Source organism: Tamandua tetradactyla, chromosome 7 (genome assembly GCF_023851605.1).
Source record: "Tamandua tetradactyla isolate mTamTet1 chromosome 7, mTamTet1.pri, whole genome shotgun sequence".
NCBI lineage: Eukaryota > Metazoa > Chordata > Mammalia > Pilosa > Myrmecophagidae > Tamandua > Tamandua tetradactyla.
In genome coordinates, this window is record NC_135333.1 from 131,001,822 (window position 1) to 131,017,721 (window position 15,900).

General features: G+C 36.2%; 1 pseudogene; it reads right to left on the reverse strand.

The window, feature by feature from the left end:
- Window positions 1–15,697, reverse strand: part of LOC143690676 (ribosomal protein S6 kinase delta-1-like) — a 34,642-nt pseudogene extending 18,945 nt beyond the window's left edge.
- Between the last annotated feature and the right edge of the window lie 203 nt (window positions 15,698–15,900).

Here is a 15,900-nt window from a genome sequence, read left to right on the forward strand (position 1 = left end):
GAGGAACCAGAATAAAAGAGAGCAAATGAAACCCCAAATGAGCAGTAGGAAGAAAATAAAGATTAGGAAGGAATAAATTAAACAGAAATTAAAAATCAGTAGAGAGAATTAAAATAAAAACCACTCGGTTCTCTGGAAAGATCAATTAATTTGTAAATTAATTAGGTAGACTGACAAAGAAAAAAGAAGACACAAATAGTTAAAATCATAAATGAAAGGGGTGATTACTCCTGACCCAACAGAAATAAAAAGAACTACAAAAGGATACTTGAGTGACACCAAAAGGAAAGATAGAGAATAAAAACTGAGACTGTATAACTTAGCAAAACCTATCACAGACAATGATACTGATTAAATGTACAAATATAGACAGTTTTTACATTAGGGACAACAAATGAATATTTTCATCACAAGATGTTAAAATGGGATGGCATATGGAAAAAAATACAATTAACGCAATTTAAGGTCTATAGTTAACAGTAAAATTGCAATATTCTTTCATTAATTGTAACAAAGGCAGTATACCAAAGCTAATGGTCAGGAAAAAGGGGATATAAGGGAGGGCTGTGGAATTCTTGTTTTTATCATTGTTCCCCCCTTCTTTCTTTGCTTAAAAAATGGAAATATTCTCATATATATTGTGGTGGTAAATGCATAACTGTGTGATTATACCAGGAGCCATTGATTTTTTAAAATTTAGTATGGTGTATAAATAATACTGTTTAAATAAACAGAATGATACAAGTGCTGGAGAAGATGTGGAGAGATATATACCTATTTGCTGATGGTAGGAAAGTACAATGATGCAGCACCTTTGGAGGACAGTGTGGTGGTTCCACAGGAGGCTAGGTATAGGGTTATCATGTGTGCTGGTTTGAAAAGATTTATATACCCTAGAAAAGCCATGTTTTAATCCTAATCAGTCTTGTGGGAGCAACCATTTCTTCTAATCTCTATACAGTACTATAGGTTGGAAACTTGATTAGGTTGTCTCCATGGAGATGACTCACCCAACTGTGAGTATTAACTTTTGAACAGAGAGAGGTGTGACTCCACCCATTCCAGGTGGGTCTTGATTACTTTAGTGGAATACTTTAAAAGAGGAAGCATTTTGGAGAAAGCCAGAGAATGACAAGCACAACAGAGACATGAGAACTACAGAGTCCCCCAGGCAGCAACTTTGGAGATGAAGTAGAATACTCCTGCAGGAGCTTTATGAAGCAAAAGGCCTGGAGAGAAAGCTAGCAAATGCTACCATGTTTGCCATGTGCCTTTCCAGTTGAGAGAGAAATCCTTCTTGAACCAAAGTTTCTTTCCCTGGATGCCTTAGATTGGACATGTTTATAGACTTTCTTTAATTTGGACAATTTCACAGCCTTTGAACTGTAAATTGGCAACTTATTTAATTCCCTGCTTTGAAAAGCCATTCCATTTCTGGTGTATTGCATTCTGGCAGCTAGAAAACTAGAGCAGATTTTGGTACTGGGGAACTGGGGTTCTGCTGCAGTTTGCAGATACCAGGCATGTTGGAACAGTTTTGTTTTTTTTTTACATGGATAAGGGGAGGATTCTGGAGGAACTGTGAGGAGTTTGATGGAGAAGACCTGGAGTGCTTGAAGATACTGGTATAAACAGAACCATTGCCAGTCTGGACAAAGGGGGACAGAAAAGGACTGGATTGGAGTTTGCAGGATGAGAGCCATAGAAGCTCAAGTCTGAAGCCAATTAACATTGGGCCGGGAGAGTAGACCCACCCCTGTATGTGGAGAGGATGAGTTTGCCCCAAAGGCAGATGATGGGCCTTCTACTTCATTGCAGTGGAAGAGTCATGCCACCTCAGGTCTTGGAGAGGGTACAGCACACTCCTTGGGGATTAGAGAGAGCCTGGCTGCCACGACATGGAGGAGTTAAGGATGTGTCCTGGAGATGGCAGAGAGCCTGAGTGTGGCCCTGATGCTTGGAGAGGTGGAGCTGAGAAAAGGGTGGTCTCCCCAGTGTACCTCAAGGCTGCGTTCTGAGAGAGGTAGGCCACTGTGTAGACCCTTGGAAAGGGTGGGACTGCCACTTTCTAAAGCCCCAAGGATAAATGACTTTCAGACTTTGAAATCCAATGGAGTTTACCCTGCAGGTTTTCAGAACTGTTTGGGTCTTGTGACCCCTGTGTTCCTTCCAATTTCTCCCTATGGAAATGAAAACATGTATCCTGTGACTGTCCCTCCTTTGCATGTTGGCACCAGATAAATTGTTTTGAAATCCATAGATCCAGAGCCAGAAGGAAATTTTTGCCATTTTAATATTGCTTAAGGTGATATGTATAGTTGCCAAGTTGATAAGGGGTGGACATGTGGTAGTTAGGTTTAGGTGTCAACCTGGCTAGGTGAAGATGCCTAGCTCTGTTGCTATGGGCATGAACCATTAGCATGTAAAAATCATCTGTCACTGATTACATCTACAGCTGGCTAAGGGGAATGCCTACTGCAATGAGTGATATTTAATTTAATTAGCTGGATGCTGAAATGAGGGAGTTTAAGGTAGCACAGCCCAAGCAGCTCAACACACCTCATCTCAGCACTCACGGCTCAGCGCCCAGACCTTTGGAAATATAGAAAGGATTCACCCTGGGGAAAGCTGTGGGAATACAGAAACAGTAAGAGAAGGCCAGCAGAGATTGCCCTGTGCCTTCCCGTATAAGAGAGAACCTCAGATGAAAGTTAGGTCCCTTCCTCTGAAGAACCATGGTTTTTTTTGTTTTTTTTTTTTTATTGTATGCTGTATGGCAGGGTCACATATTCTTTTTCCATGTGAGTATCCCATTATTGCAGCACCATTTGTTGAATTTTTTGTTCGTTTGTTTTTATTGGTTTCTTTGTTTGTTTGGGAAGTGAATCAGCCAGAAATCAAACCCAGGTCTCCCACATGGCAGGTGAGAATTCTACCACTGAACTGCCCTTATACCCCCCTGCCTCTGAAGAACTATAAGTTTTTAACTAAATAAATCACCCTTTATTAAAAGCCAATCCATTTCTGGTGTATTGCATTCTGGCAGCTTTAGCAGACTAAAACACCATGTAATCCTTCAACCCTGGTATTACGTATATACTAGGAAAACTGAAAGCAGGGACACAAATAGATATTTGCATACTAGTGTTTATGGCAGCATTATTTACAATCTCCAATGAATGGAGATGGTCTAAGAGTACATTGACTAATGAAGAGATGGACAAACTGTGATGTATACATAGGAGATAATATTGAGCAGCTGCAGGAAGGAATGCATTATGAGGCATGCAACTAGGTGAATAAACCTTGAGAACATTATATTGAGTGAAATAAGCCAGAAACAAAAGGATAAATATTATATGAGCTCACTAATGTAAACTAACTCTAATAAAAAAATTCTGAGAATTGAATTCAAGAGCATATGTTATTAGGGGATAGAAAGTAGGCAGAGATTTGCCAATTGACAATTTCAGAGTACAGAATGTTGAATAAGGCACAGTGTATAGGTTCATACATTGTATGCTTTTATAGCACTTATATCTATTCCTGTGTTTTAACTGTCACCTGTAAATTCTGAGATCTTGTGCTCTTTGTGTATAACCTGGTCATTACATGGAACTTTGGGTATCTGTGTGACTCAGAGTTAGAGTTCTTTAGCTCTGAAAATAAGCATTGCTCCATCCAGCAACTCTTAAAGAAGCTGAAAAACAAATCAGACTTCAATTAGAGATATGAATGGAACATATCAGGTTGTTCTAGTTAGCTAGCTGCCAGAATGCAACACACCAGAGATGGATTGGCTTTTAATAAAAGGGGATTTATTTCATTAGCTCTTCAGAGGAAAGGCAGCTAACTTTCAACTGAGGTTCTTCCTTATGTGGGAAGGCACAAGATGATCTTTGTTGGCCTTCTCTCCAGGCCTCTGGGTTCCAACAACTTTGCCTGGGGTGATTTCTTTCTGCATCTCCAAAGGCCTGGGCTGAGCTGCGAGTGCTGAGATGAGGTATGCTGAGCTGCTTGGGCTGTGCTATGTTGAACTCTCTCATTTAAGCACCAGCCAATTAAATCAAACATCATTCATTGCAGCAGGCATGCCTCCTAGCCACCTGCAGATGTAAATCAGCAACAGATGAGGTTCACATACCATTGGCTCATGTCCCCAGTAACAGACCTAGGTGCTTTCACCTGGCCAAGTTGACAACTGAATCTAACTACCACACTAGTTAAGAGTAAGTTAAATCAGAATGCAGGGTAAGGGAGGATTTTGCCTGATATTCAAAACTTCAACTTCTGTGTTAAACCAAAGGAAGAGGTATTTATTTTGTCCAAGATTTAAATTTTCTGTAGCACACTATCTAATATAACCTGTCTGGGCAGTTTATTTAAACAGCATAATTACATAGAACCTAGAATAGAGAATGAGGTCTTGTTATTGTGTACAGTTAAGGCAATAACCCAATAAATTCCAGAGTGTTTGGGGCAGAAAAGTAAAAAGTATGTGCAAAGTCTTTTTACTTGAGGGACTAGTGAAAGATGTGAAACTATTAAACTTTCCCACCTTGGCAATTCCTGATATTCTCTTAAACATTAAGAACTCCCAATTTTATAAGCCAGGCCCTCAACCTTGGGGTTTGCCCTTATGAAACTTAGTTCTGCAATGGCAAAGCAAAACCTACTTATCATTATGTCTGAGTCAACCCAGAGAACCTCTTTTGTTGCTCAGAGGTTCTCTCTAGGCCATCTCCGCAAATAACTCACTACCGATCCCCCTACATGGGATATAACTACTAGTAGTACAAGTGTCTCTGGCAACATGGGACCTGAGTCTCAGGAATGAGCCTGTCCCTGGCATCGTGGGATTGGGAATGCTTTCTTGAGTAAAATGGGGAAGAGAAATGAAACAAAATAAATTTCAGTGGCTAAGAGACTTCAGATAGAGTTGAGAGGTCATTCTGGAGGTTACTCTTATGCAAGCTTCAGTCAGATATTGCAAATTGCCACAGTATGCCAAACCCAACCAATAGTATTCCTGTAAACCCAAGAATACCCTGGGCTCTATAAATATTTTCCTAGTAAGTTTATTTGTTTAGAAACCTAAGGCCTCCTGATGGTTCCTATGCCAGATAAACTCTGAAACCCAGAAGTACCAGTCTCTCCAAGAACATCAACCAGTTTCATTCCTCTACCCCACATAGTCAACACTCCTTTCCAGCATGGAGTTAAAATGGTCATTACCCAGAGATTCCTGCAGATTGATTAAATGATTAAATGAGAGGGAGGAAGTGAAATGCAGAAATTAGGATTTAGCAAATGATTCTGACTACTGAATCATTACTTGGATGTCTCTTAATTTCTAGTGTATTGGAGTTGCCAGAAGAAAATGCCTGAAATTGTTGAACTGTAATCCAGTAGCCTCGATCTTTGATAATTATTGTATAACTATATAAATTTTATCATGTGACTATGTGATTATAAATTCTTGTAGCAGAACCTTTATCCAGTGTTTGGGTAGAAGAGTAATAAAATAAAGACATACATGAAAAATAAAGATAAATAATTACCACAGAGAGTGGTTGTGAGGATTAAATATGCTAGTTTATGTAAAATAAAAAAATACTATGAACAATTGTGTGCCAACAGTGAGACAACCTAGATGAAATGGACAGGTTCCAAGAAACATGTGAACAACCTACACTGACTCTAGAAGAAATAGAACATCTCAACAGGCCAATAACTAATAAATAGAATAAGTCAGTAATCAAAACCTTCCCAAGGTTGAGGCTTTCCTTAGGAAACTTATTTCTGCAATGGCAAAGCCAAGCCTACTTATAATTATGTCTAAGAGTCACCCCAAGTTATTAGCCAAATTGAGGGCTTGGCTAATAAAATTGGGAATCCTTAATGCTTAAGAGAACAAAAAGATCCAAGACCAGATGGCTTCACTGGTGAATTAACGCCAATTCTTCACAGACTCTTCAAAAAATGTGAAGTGGAGGTAACACTCCCCAACTTATTCTATGAGGCCAACATCACCGTCATATCAAATGCAGATAAAAACAACACAATATGAGAAAATTATAGATAAATATCCCTTATGAATATTGGAGCTGAACACCTCAATAAAGTACTAGCAACTAAATCCAACAGCACATTAAAAGAATTATAACCATAACCAAGCGGGATTTATCCCAGGTATGCAACGGAAGTGCCCCATAAAGAAATCAATTATTGTAATAATGACAATAACAGAATGAAGGGAGAAAAAAACTACATGATCTTCTCAATTGACACAGAAAAAGTATTTGACAGATCCAGTACCCCTTCTTGATAAATACACTGAGAAAACTAGGAATAGAAGGAAACTTTCTTCATATGGTAAGGGGCATACAGGAAAAACCCGCAGCTAACATCATACTCAATGATGAAAGATGGAGTCTTTCCCTCTAAGATCAGGAACAAGACAAGGCTGCCCACTGTTACCACTGTTACTCTACAATGTACTGGAAGTTCTAGCCAGAGCAATTAGGAAAGAAAAGAAATAAAAGGCATCCAAATTGGAAAGAAAGAAGTAAAACTTTCACTTTGCAGCTGACATGATCCTATATATATAGAAAGTCCCAAAAAGACTACCACAAAGCTACTAGAGATAAAATAAATTCATCAAAGTGGTACAGTACAAGATCAACACCCCAAAATCAGCAGTTTCTGTATACAAGTAATGGACAATCTCAGGAGGAATTTAAGAAAAAAAGGTTCTTTTTGCAATTGCAACTAAAATAAATATCTATGAATAAATGTAAGCAAGAAAGTGTGGCAATCCTTAGGAAAGCACATAGCAGCTTGTGTGAAAATTCTTTTCTCTTAATCACTGTTGGTAACTAACTCTCACAAGACTCTGCTGAACCAAATCTCACAAGAGTCTGCTGAAATCCCATTGTAACCAAATCTCGCAGGACTCTGTTAAGCTTTATAAACCACCCCTCTTGTCACATTTTCTCTCTTGTTTTGGATGGAGTGCTAACTCTCATTTCCCAACCGGCCACCACTGGGTAGAATTTTATCCTATTCATACATCCCTAATTAAAACTCATAGTTAAAATTCTGCCTGGTGTGTTCTTTGGCCTCAGGGTTGTGCTGGCCTGGAACAGAAAGGTAAGGACTTGTACATGGAAAACTACAAAATATTGTTAAAAGAAATCAAAGAAGACCTACATAAATAAAAAACATAGTCCATGCTCATGGATTAAAACACTAAATATAGTTAAGATGTCAATTTTATCCAAAGGAGTTTACAAATATAAAGATGCAATATAATCCCAATCAAAATCCTCATGCCTTGTTTGCAGAAATGGTAAAGCCAATCATCAAATTTATTTGGACATGTAAGGGGACTTGAATAGACAAAACTATCTTGACAAAGAAGAACAAAGTTGGAGGACCCATACTTTCCAATTTTAAAACTTATTACAAAGCTACATGGTCAAAACATTATGGTACTACCACAAGGGCAGATATATAAGCCAATGGAATAGAACTGAGATTTCAGAAATAGACCCTCACCTCTGTGGCCAAGTTATTTTTAACAAAGGTGCCAAGTCCACCCTCAATTGGGGAAGAATAGTGTTTCCTACAAAAGGTGTTGGGAAAACTGGATATCCACATGCAAAAGAATTAAGGGATATCCCTATCTCACACCATATATAAAAATGAACTCAAAATGGATCAAAAACTAAATATAAAACCAGAAATATAAAACTCATGCAAGAAAAATATAGGGAAACATCTTCAGAACCTTGTGTTAGGTAATAGTTTAGACCTTATGCCAAAAGCACAAGCACAAGCAACAAAAGAATAAATAGATAAATGTGACCTTATCAAATTAAAACTTTTGCACATCAGAGAACTTCCTCAGTGAAGTAAAAAGACAACCTACACAATGGGAAAAATGTTTGGAAACCACATACTTATTAAGGGTTTATTATTCAGAATTTATAAAGAAATCCTACAACTCAACAATGAAAAGACAAACTACCCAGTTAAAAAATGGAGAAAAGACTTGAGTAGCCATTTTCCAAAGAAGATATACAAATGGCTAAAAGCACATGAAAAATGTTCAACATCATTAGCCATTAGGGAAATACAAATCAAAACTACAACGGGATACCATTTCACACCGCCTAGAATGGTGCCTGTTAAAGAAATGAGAAACAACAAGTGTTGGAGAGGTTGTGGAGAAATGGAGTGGTTATGGAGAAAACTCATTAACTGTTGGTGGGAATGTAAAATTGTTTAGCCACTGTGTAAAAGAGAATAGCAGTTTCATAGAAAATCAAGTACAGTGTTACCATCTGACTTGACAATCCCACTTGTAGGTATTGAATTGAAAGCAGGGACTCAAAGAACGAATTGAAAGCAGGGACTCAACAGTGATATTTATACACCAATATTCATAGTAGCATTATTCACAATTCCAAAAGATAGAAGCAACCCCATCATATGTGGTATATAAATACTACGGAATATTATTCATCTGTAGAAAGGATGAGGTCCTGATGTATGTGGCAACAAGGATGAATTGTGAGGACATTTTGTTGAGAAAGTAGGTCAGAAACAAAAGGATGAATACAGTATGATATTACTGTTAATAAATACTCAGAATATGTGAATTCATAGAGTCAGAAACTAGAATACAATTTTACCTGGGGCCTGGGTAGGTTAGGGAATGGGGAACCAATACTTATTTGGTACAGAGTGTCTATTTGCAATGATGGAAAAGTTTTCATAATGGATGATAGTATCAATGTAATTACATACTAAAATATATATTGAATGTGGTTAAGAGGGGAAATTTTAGGTTATATATATTTTGCCAGAATAAAAACTAACAACAATTAAAAATAAACATAAACAGGGCTAATTCTTTTTAGTTTATTTATTGCAAAATTCCCTGCAACTTTTATATTTTCTATTTAATTTGATATTCTTCTTAGGCAATAAGGTACAGCTATTTTTAAAATAATCTAATACTTAATGGCCTGAAACAAGAAAACTGACTCTAGACTAGTTCCAGGTTTGTTTTGTTTTCACTTGTATTTGAAAGACATTTGATATCATATAATATCTTCTACAAAGTCAAAGTTAAATAATATCACAAAATAGTCATAAATATATTTTCAGTGGTGTGCGTGTGTATGTGTGAAATACTTATACAGAGCAGTGCATTATATACATATGCACACTCTAGAGCAGTGGTGTCCAATAGAACTTTCTACAATGATGGACATGTCCTATATCTGTGCTGTCCATTAAGGTAGCTATTAGCCACATCTGGCCATTGCGCATTTGAAATGTGGTTAGTGTAAGTGAAGAAAAAAAGTAAATACTTTGAGAACAAATCTGACAAAAGACTGGCCGGATTCGTACACTGAAAACTATAAAACATTTCTGAGAGAAATGAAAGACAAATTACAGACTAAGATAAAATATTTTCGAAGCATATGTCTGATAAAGAACTTGTATTCAGTGTAAATAAGGAACATGATAGTATAATTTATTAATAATACAGGCAACATATTTGAATAGACTCTCTACCAAAGAAGATGTTTGGATAGCAAATAAACAGTCCCATGTATATCAGTATCTGGATGTTCCACTGTTACCTCAAATAAGCATGTCCAAAACTAGAGTCCCCATCTTGCTTCCTAAACCCTTTATTCTTTCTCTTTTTCCAAATCTGTTATGATCCCATTCTTTCATTCAAAAGATGTTTATTGAGCATTCATTAGATAGTAGGCACAGGGAAAACAAGAGTGTGTAACAGACAAAAATGTCTGCCCTCTAGGAGTTTACATTCTAGGGTAACCTATCTCCCCTCCTACCTGCATCATGAGGTCTTGAAATCGCCTTTGATTCCTCCCTTGGTTACCAAATCCAATCAGATAATCTACTTTGGTATTAGTTTATACAGCTCTCTCTTTTTATTTCCTATTTCTTCTGCTGAGTTAACTCAGGGAGCTATTCAAGAACATCAATACTATCTTTGTGTACTTTTTCCATTTCTTTTCCCTATTATGCCTCCTCTGGAACTCAGTACCCCAGGAAGCCTAGTGTACTTGTGTATTCTAGTTAGTTCCTCATGCTTCTCTGCATCAGGACCTATGATCAGACTGGTCTCTTGGCTTGGAATTCAGTACCTCTGACCTCTATACAACAAAAAATCCCACTAAGTTTCCTAAATTCTCTTTGAATTTCACCCTTACCATCCCTGTATAAACTCTTTTCTGATTCAACTGTATTTAATTCCAGATAATCTCTCCACATAGGGCTCACACAGTTTTTTATCAGGATCTTATACTTCTAAGCCAAAGTTATAAGCTTTATTGTCAATGTCATTGGGCATGCTATGTCATTCACCTTTACTAAAGTGCAAGCTACTTGAGGGTAGTTTTAAAAATCTGATTCATTCTTCTGTGGCACAGTGATTAACACATTCTCTCATTCTCGATAGGTAATCAATAAAGACCTGTTAAATTTCAGTCTGGGCTGGTAACCAGGTTCAATATTCAGCAAATATTTAACCCTCAGCAAACATTCAACATTCACCAAATGATCTCTCTCTCCATTATATTGCAGAGCATTTGGCAACAGTCTAATGTGTCTGCATGTGGAAAGGTCTGCAGAGCAGGGATAGGGAGAGTTTATGGGCAGTGCAAAATGGCGATTTTAACCTTGTTCACCCTTCCACAACACATCATAGAATAATTTCCAAGTTAATTTTCTAGAATTAGGAATCTGAAATTTCCTTGTTTGGGAACTTTCCAACCTTGGTGCATAAAAGTACTTGGCACGCAGTTTTAAATTTAAGTAACATTGTTTTTCATTTGATTCATCATTTCCATAAACAGTGATAAATATAGAATTATAAATATGAATAAGTTATGTTCCCCTTCAATAACTACACTGCTATTTGATTGCCTTGCTGTCAGCCACATATTAACCAAATATTAGCCACTTACAATTGAGTTAGAACAAGATCCCTTTCTTGCATTTTTACTGACATTAATTTACTATAAAGAAATATTGGCAGAGTTATGTTCACTACATTTGAAGTTAAAAATTAATAAGAAATGATCCAGCCACAGATTTATTTTTATCTTGGAAAATCCAAATTCAGATGTTTCTTTACATCAGTTTTATTGTAATGTAATTGTGTTACAAATTTTGTTGTACTGAAAATAAAAAGAACAACAATAAATAATTAGATAAAAAATAATTAGAACATAAGAAAACCAGAATATATCTAGTGAGGTCATATCTTCAATTGTTTTTTTATTTGAAAGGGGAAAAATAAAATAAATTCTCCAACCAAAACCATTCTGCCAATCCTAAAGAATACCTAGAGCATTATATAAGATTCTACAAAGGTTCCTTGCACTAGGGTAACTCTCCAAAACCTACAACCTCCAGCTGGGTCCCTGGACCAGATAAATCCTGAAATGCAGAGCGACCAGCCTTTCCAGAACATCAACTAGTTCCATCCCCCTATTCCATGTTATCAACAGCCTCCTCCAACATGAAAAAGTTAGAATGAGAATAGCCCAAATACTCCTAAAGAGTGGGAGAAAGAACAAAGGTAATGGTGGAGTTAAATAGAGAAGTTCGAGTTTAACAAATAAGTATGAGTGATTAATCATTTTACTAATATTTCTTTTAGTCTCCAGTACCTTAGAGCAGCTAGAAATAAAAATGTAAAACTGTGGAATAATAACCTGTACCAAACTCTAAAATATGTACTATTCAACTAATTTTTGCAATGAACTTTGAAATTCATTGTTTTTACTTATATGTTATTTAAAGAGAAGGAGGTATATAACAGAGAAGATAGGATTTAACAAATGAGACTGCTGAATCATTATATTGATAATTCTGCTGGTCTCCAATGTCTTTGAACAGCTAGAGGAAAAAATGAAAAATCATGGGACTGTAACCCATACCAAACTTTAAAATCTGTTCTATAACTAGTTGCTAAAATGCACTTGGAAATTTATTGCTTTTTTGTATATATGTTATAATTCACCATTTAAAAAGTTTAAAAAATTAATGAAATTAAACTTTCTATTTTGGGCAGGGAGTTTTAGAAAAAAGGTAAAATAATTTATAATTAGAAACTTATGGGTACTTTCAAAACATAACCAAAAATATGCAAATATGGCAAGTATTTGTGCAGGCAGAAAACTATATCAGCTTATCCTGGTGAAAGTACAACTTTTCATAAATGAGTTTGAATAATTTTCCTACAGGTTGGAAACCTGTAGGAAATGTTACGTTGTAAAATTAACCCAAAACTGATCATAGCACACATTTGCAAATTCTTCCTATAGAAACAGGATAAATACTGAGCCAAGTAAGACAGTAATCAGTCTGGATATATTAAAACATTTAAAGGAATAATATATGATTCAGAAGAGGGCTTGGAAAGCAGTGGATGCAAAAAAAATTCTAGCCACTAAGACACACATTGGCAGTGCCTACTCAAACACTTTCCAAAGAAGTAGGAGCCCAAGAATAAAATCTGTTTAGTCTTTTGGGCTACCAAATCCTTTTATTCAATTATTCATTCATCCAAAATAACTTATTTCAACTGAAGTGTCATTTAGTTCTGCAGCTGCAACAGTGAACCATACAGACACTAATCCATGCCTGTGCAGAACTTACATTCTTGTGGGGCACATGAAAACTTTGATTCTTCCACATGTTCTGAACTCAAATGCACCAGGCAGTTCTTTAGATTTAAATCTGATTTCCATGTAGCTTATCCACAAGAGAGTTAGAACCAGCTATATTATATAGGTATCCTAGAAAATTTTAGGATAATGATATCCTAAAATAGCTACCAATTTTTTAGCTAATAACAGTGAGCTGATCTTAACTCTGGTCTAACTGCTCTCAAAGCCCATTAACTCAGTACCCCAGTGATTGATAATGGCCGCATCTGTATGGTTTTGGGGAGTAAGGTATTAAGAGTTTCTGTAAGAATCATTAGAAAATGTCTTATTTTCTAAAATATCTGCATCCCTTCCTCTTATAAAGTAAGAATCCTAATTAAAAGCATACCACAGTTTTATATATGTTAAGTGGTTAAGACATATATAAATACTACAATCAATATGGTGCTTTACCTTAGAAAAGACCTGAAGTTTGATTGTAGAGGTGGTGAAAAGGGGGTTATCTGAAATTAACCAGAAAGTTATAATGCCAGAGGCGAATGGGAGTGACTCATTTTCCTCTCCATATGTCTTCTGTACTGGCCTAAAAAATAGATCAAATTTCTGCTGATTTTCTAGTTGTCTCCTTTCATGTTTCCCAGTTTGTCTAGATGCCACGCACAATTGTACTACAGTCACATTATAGTCCTTATCTTCAAGCCGTCATAACTGTTTTTCAATAATACTTAAAACATCTGACCACTGTGAAGTACTTTTAGCTATCTTCTGGTTTTGATAGTCGATTTCATCCTTCATTATCTTCTGCCTCTACTTGGCCTGATGCGATAAGTTGTTGCAAATTTTCTGTAGTTGAATCATCAGGCTGAGACTCTAGAAGCTCTTCAGTTTCTTCGTTTTTCTACCTCCTCAAATCAAACCTCCTTAGGTAGACCAGCACAGCTTGTGTGTTTCTTCGTTTTTTATTGATCTGAAAGTTCAAATCCTTCAAAATTATAAGTCTAGTTAGAGAGCATTTTCCACCATAAACAAAATAAACAATTCTATTACATTCTACAATTATGTCAACAGTGATTTTGATGTTTAATCTCTTCCAATATCATAATAACTTCCACATTCTCATCTTCAATAGCAGCGATTAACATCTTAAATGTTCACCTTAAGTAGAAAATCTGCCATCATGTAGAAGATCACAGTTAAGCATTTATAGCCTTAAATCCTGGGGCACATTTTTCTGCCTTTGACATGTTAGTCCTTCAAGGCATGCATTTATAATAGATAACTGTTATATCAAAATTAAAAGTTCTATTCAGTGTATAGTATTCTTCAATTAACTTCTCTATCACTACAGGAAATGCTTTGGTGGCTTTCTTTTTCTTGTTTATGCTTGTGGATTCACCCAACAGAGGGCTCTGAAAACTGTAGCAATGTCTGAATCCACCAAATCAACTATTATCCTTGAAGGGGCCACTTCAGGATTTGGCAATTTCCATTTAAAGTCTGCCTATATAATACTTTCTCTTTGATTGTGGGAAAGGCCATTCCTGATTCTTATTCACTGTTTGGTCTTCAGTCTGCATCTAGGAAATCTGTTTCTCTAGGCCTTGCACTTATTTTACCACACAACACTTGGAGTTTGTACAGCCACAGATGTTTCTTGTATTTATGCTATACAATTCCCTGATTACCTAGTATTTATTGCCCCCAAAACAGAGCTGTGTCCGTACTCTCTGCTGAATCCCTGGAACCTAACATACAAGCAAAGATATACCAGTAGTTCAGTGAACCTATTGTGAGAGTGTATAAAGACAACCTATTGGCATACTTCAAACCCAGACAAGGAAGAGACTCTCAAATGCTCACCATGGTTTTTATCTCATGCAAGTTTAACTTGGGTTACCCTAAGCTTGCTCAAAGGTTTGCCTGATGTAGAAAATATGTAATTTTTCTATTTTTAGAGGTCTTTTCAGATGGAAAGGGTGACATTTTCCTTTTCCTTCTAAAAACTCTGTTCAATGCTTTAACCTTCCCTAGCTTGCATATTTGGCTACCTATATGTCTGTAAAGTTAAATATTCTTTATGCTTCTAGAGAAATATATGATATAGATTAATAGATCTTAACAGAACTTGAAAAATCATGTATTTTAAATACCTTATTTTAAAGATAAAGTAACTGACAGTCTTGGAACTTATTTACTTGTTACATAACATAAAGCTTTTGGTGGTAGAGTTGGGATTAAAACCCAAGTCTTCCAATTTTTACCTTAGAATTTTTGAGGTTGTTGCTCTTTTCCATACCATTCTTATTCCAAATAAATCAAGATTCTAGAGTTCTATTTTGTAGTGGTTTCTAAATTTTTATGCTGAATACCTCATACTATACATACTCTTGTTACGGTTGTAAAAATTAGTTAACTTAAAAGAGTAAATGTTAAATTTGAAGTTGAATTTTAGCATTAATGGACCTCCTTATTTCTTGGCATATCAGTACAGAGAATGATAAAAACTTTTTTTTTTAATCAATATTTATTGACATTATTTATTGCCTTTCTGACAATAAATAGTCTAAACATAGTATAAATCAGAGCTTCTGGAAGCAAGGACTTTCAGGTTCCCTCAGGATACCTCAACCAATGGGTTCCATGTGAGGATACTCATAAGAGAGACAAAAATCTCGCTTATGTAGAGAACTACATACCAGTCTTTTAGGGGAATTGGAAAATGGAGCCAACCTCCAAAAACAAGTTTATTTTGTTTCTTATGTAGCAGAAATTTGGCAATTCTCACTATTATAATGACTCAGTCACCATCTGCCTCAGCTGGCAATCAACCATTTCCCTCTACGCTGTGAAGCATGCCTCACTGTCATTGCAAGATTTCCACTTACTTGTCTTTCTTTCTTATCATTTGTAACTTCCTCACCCTCATAGGCACTTGTCTTCTTCCAGGCAGCTTGTTTGAAACTGCTCCCCATCCCAGTAGACTATTTCCTGTTCAAATCTCCAAGGAAAAATATATCTGACCCAGCTTGCTATTTATAGTCATCTCTGTTTAGGCAGAACTTCTGCATCAATTTACCTAATAGGTCGTTAATTTCATTCTTAAATCAAATTCTCACATCTGGTACAATCAGCTAAGGTGGGGGCAGTGGGAAAAACTAAAACCATATCCCCTAGA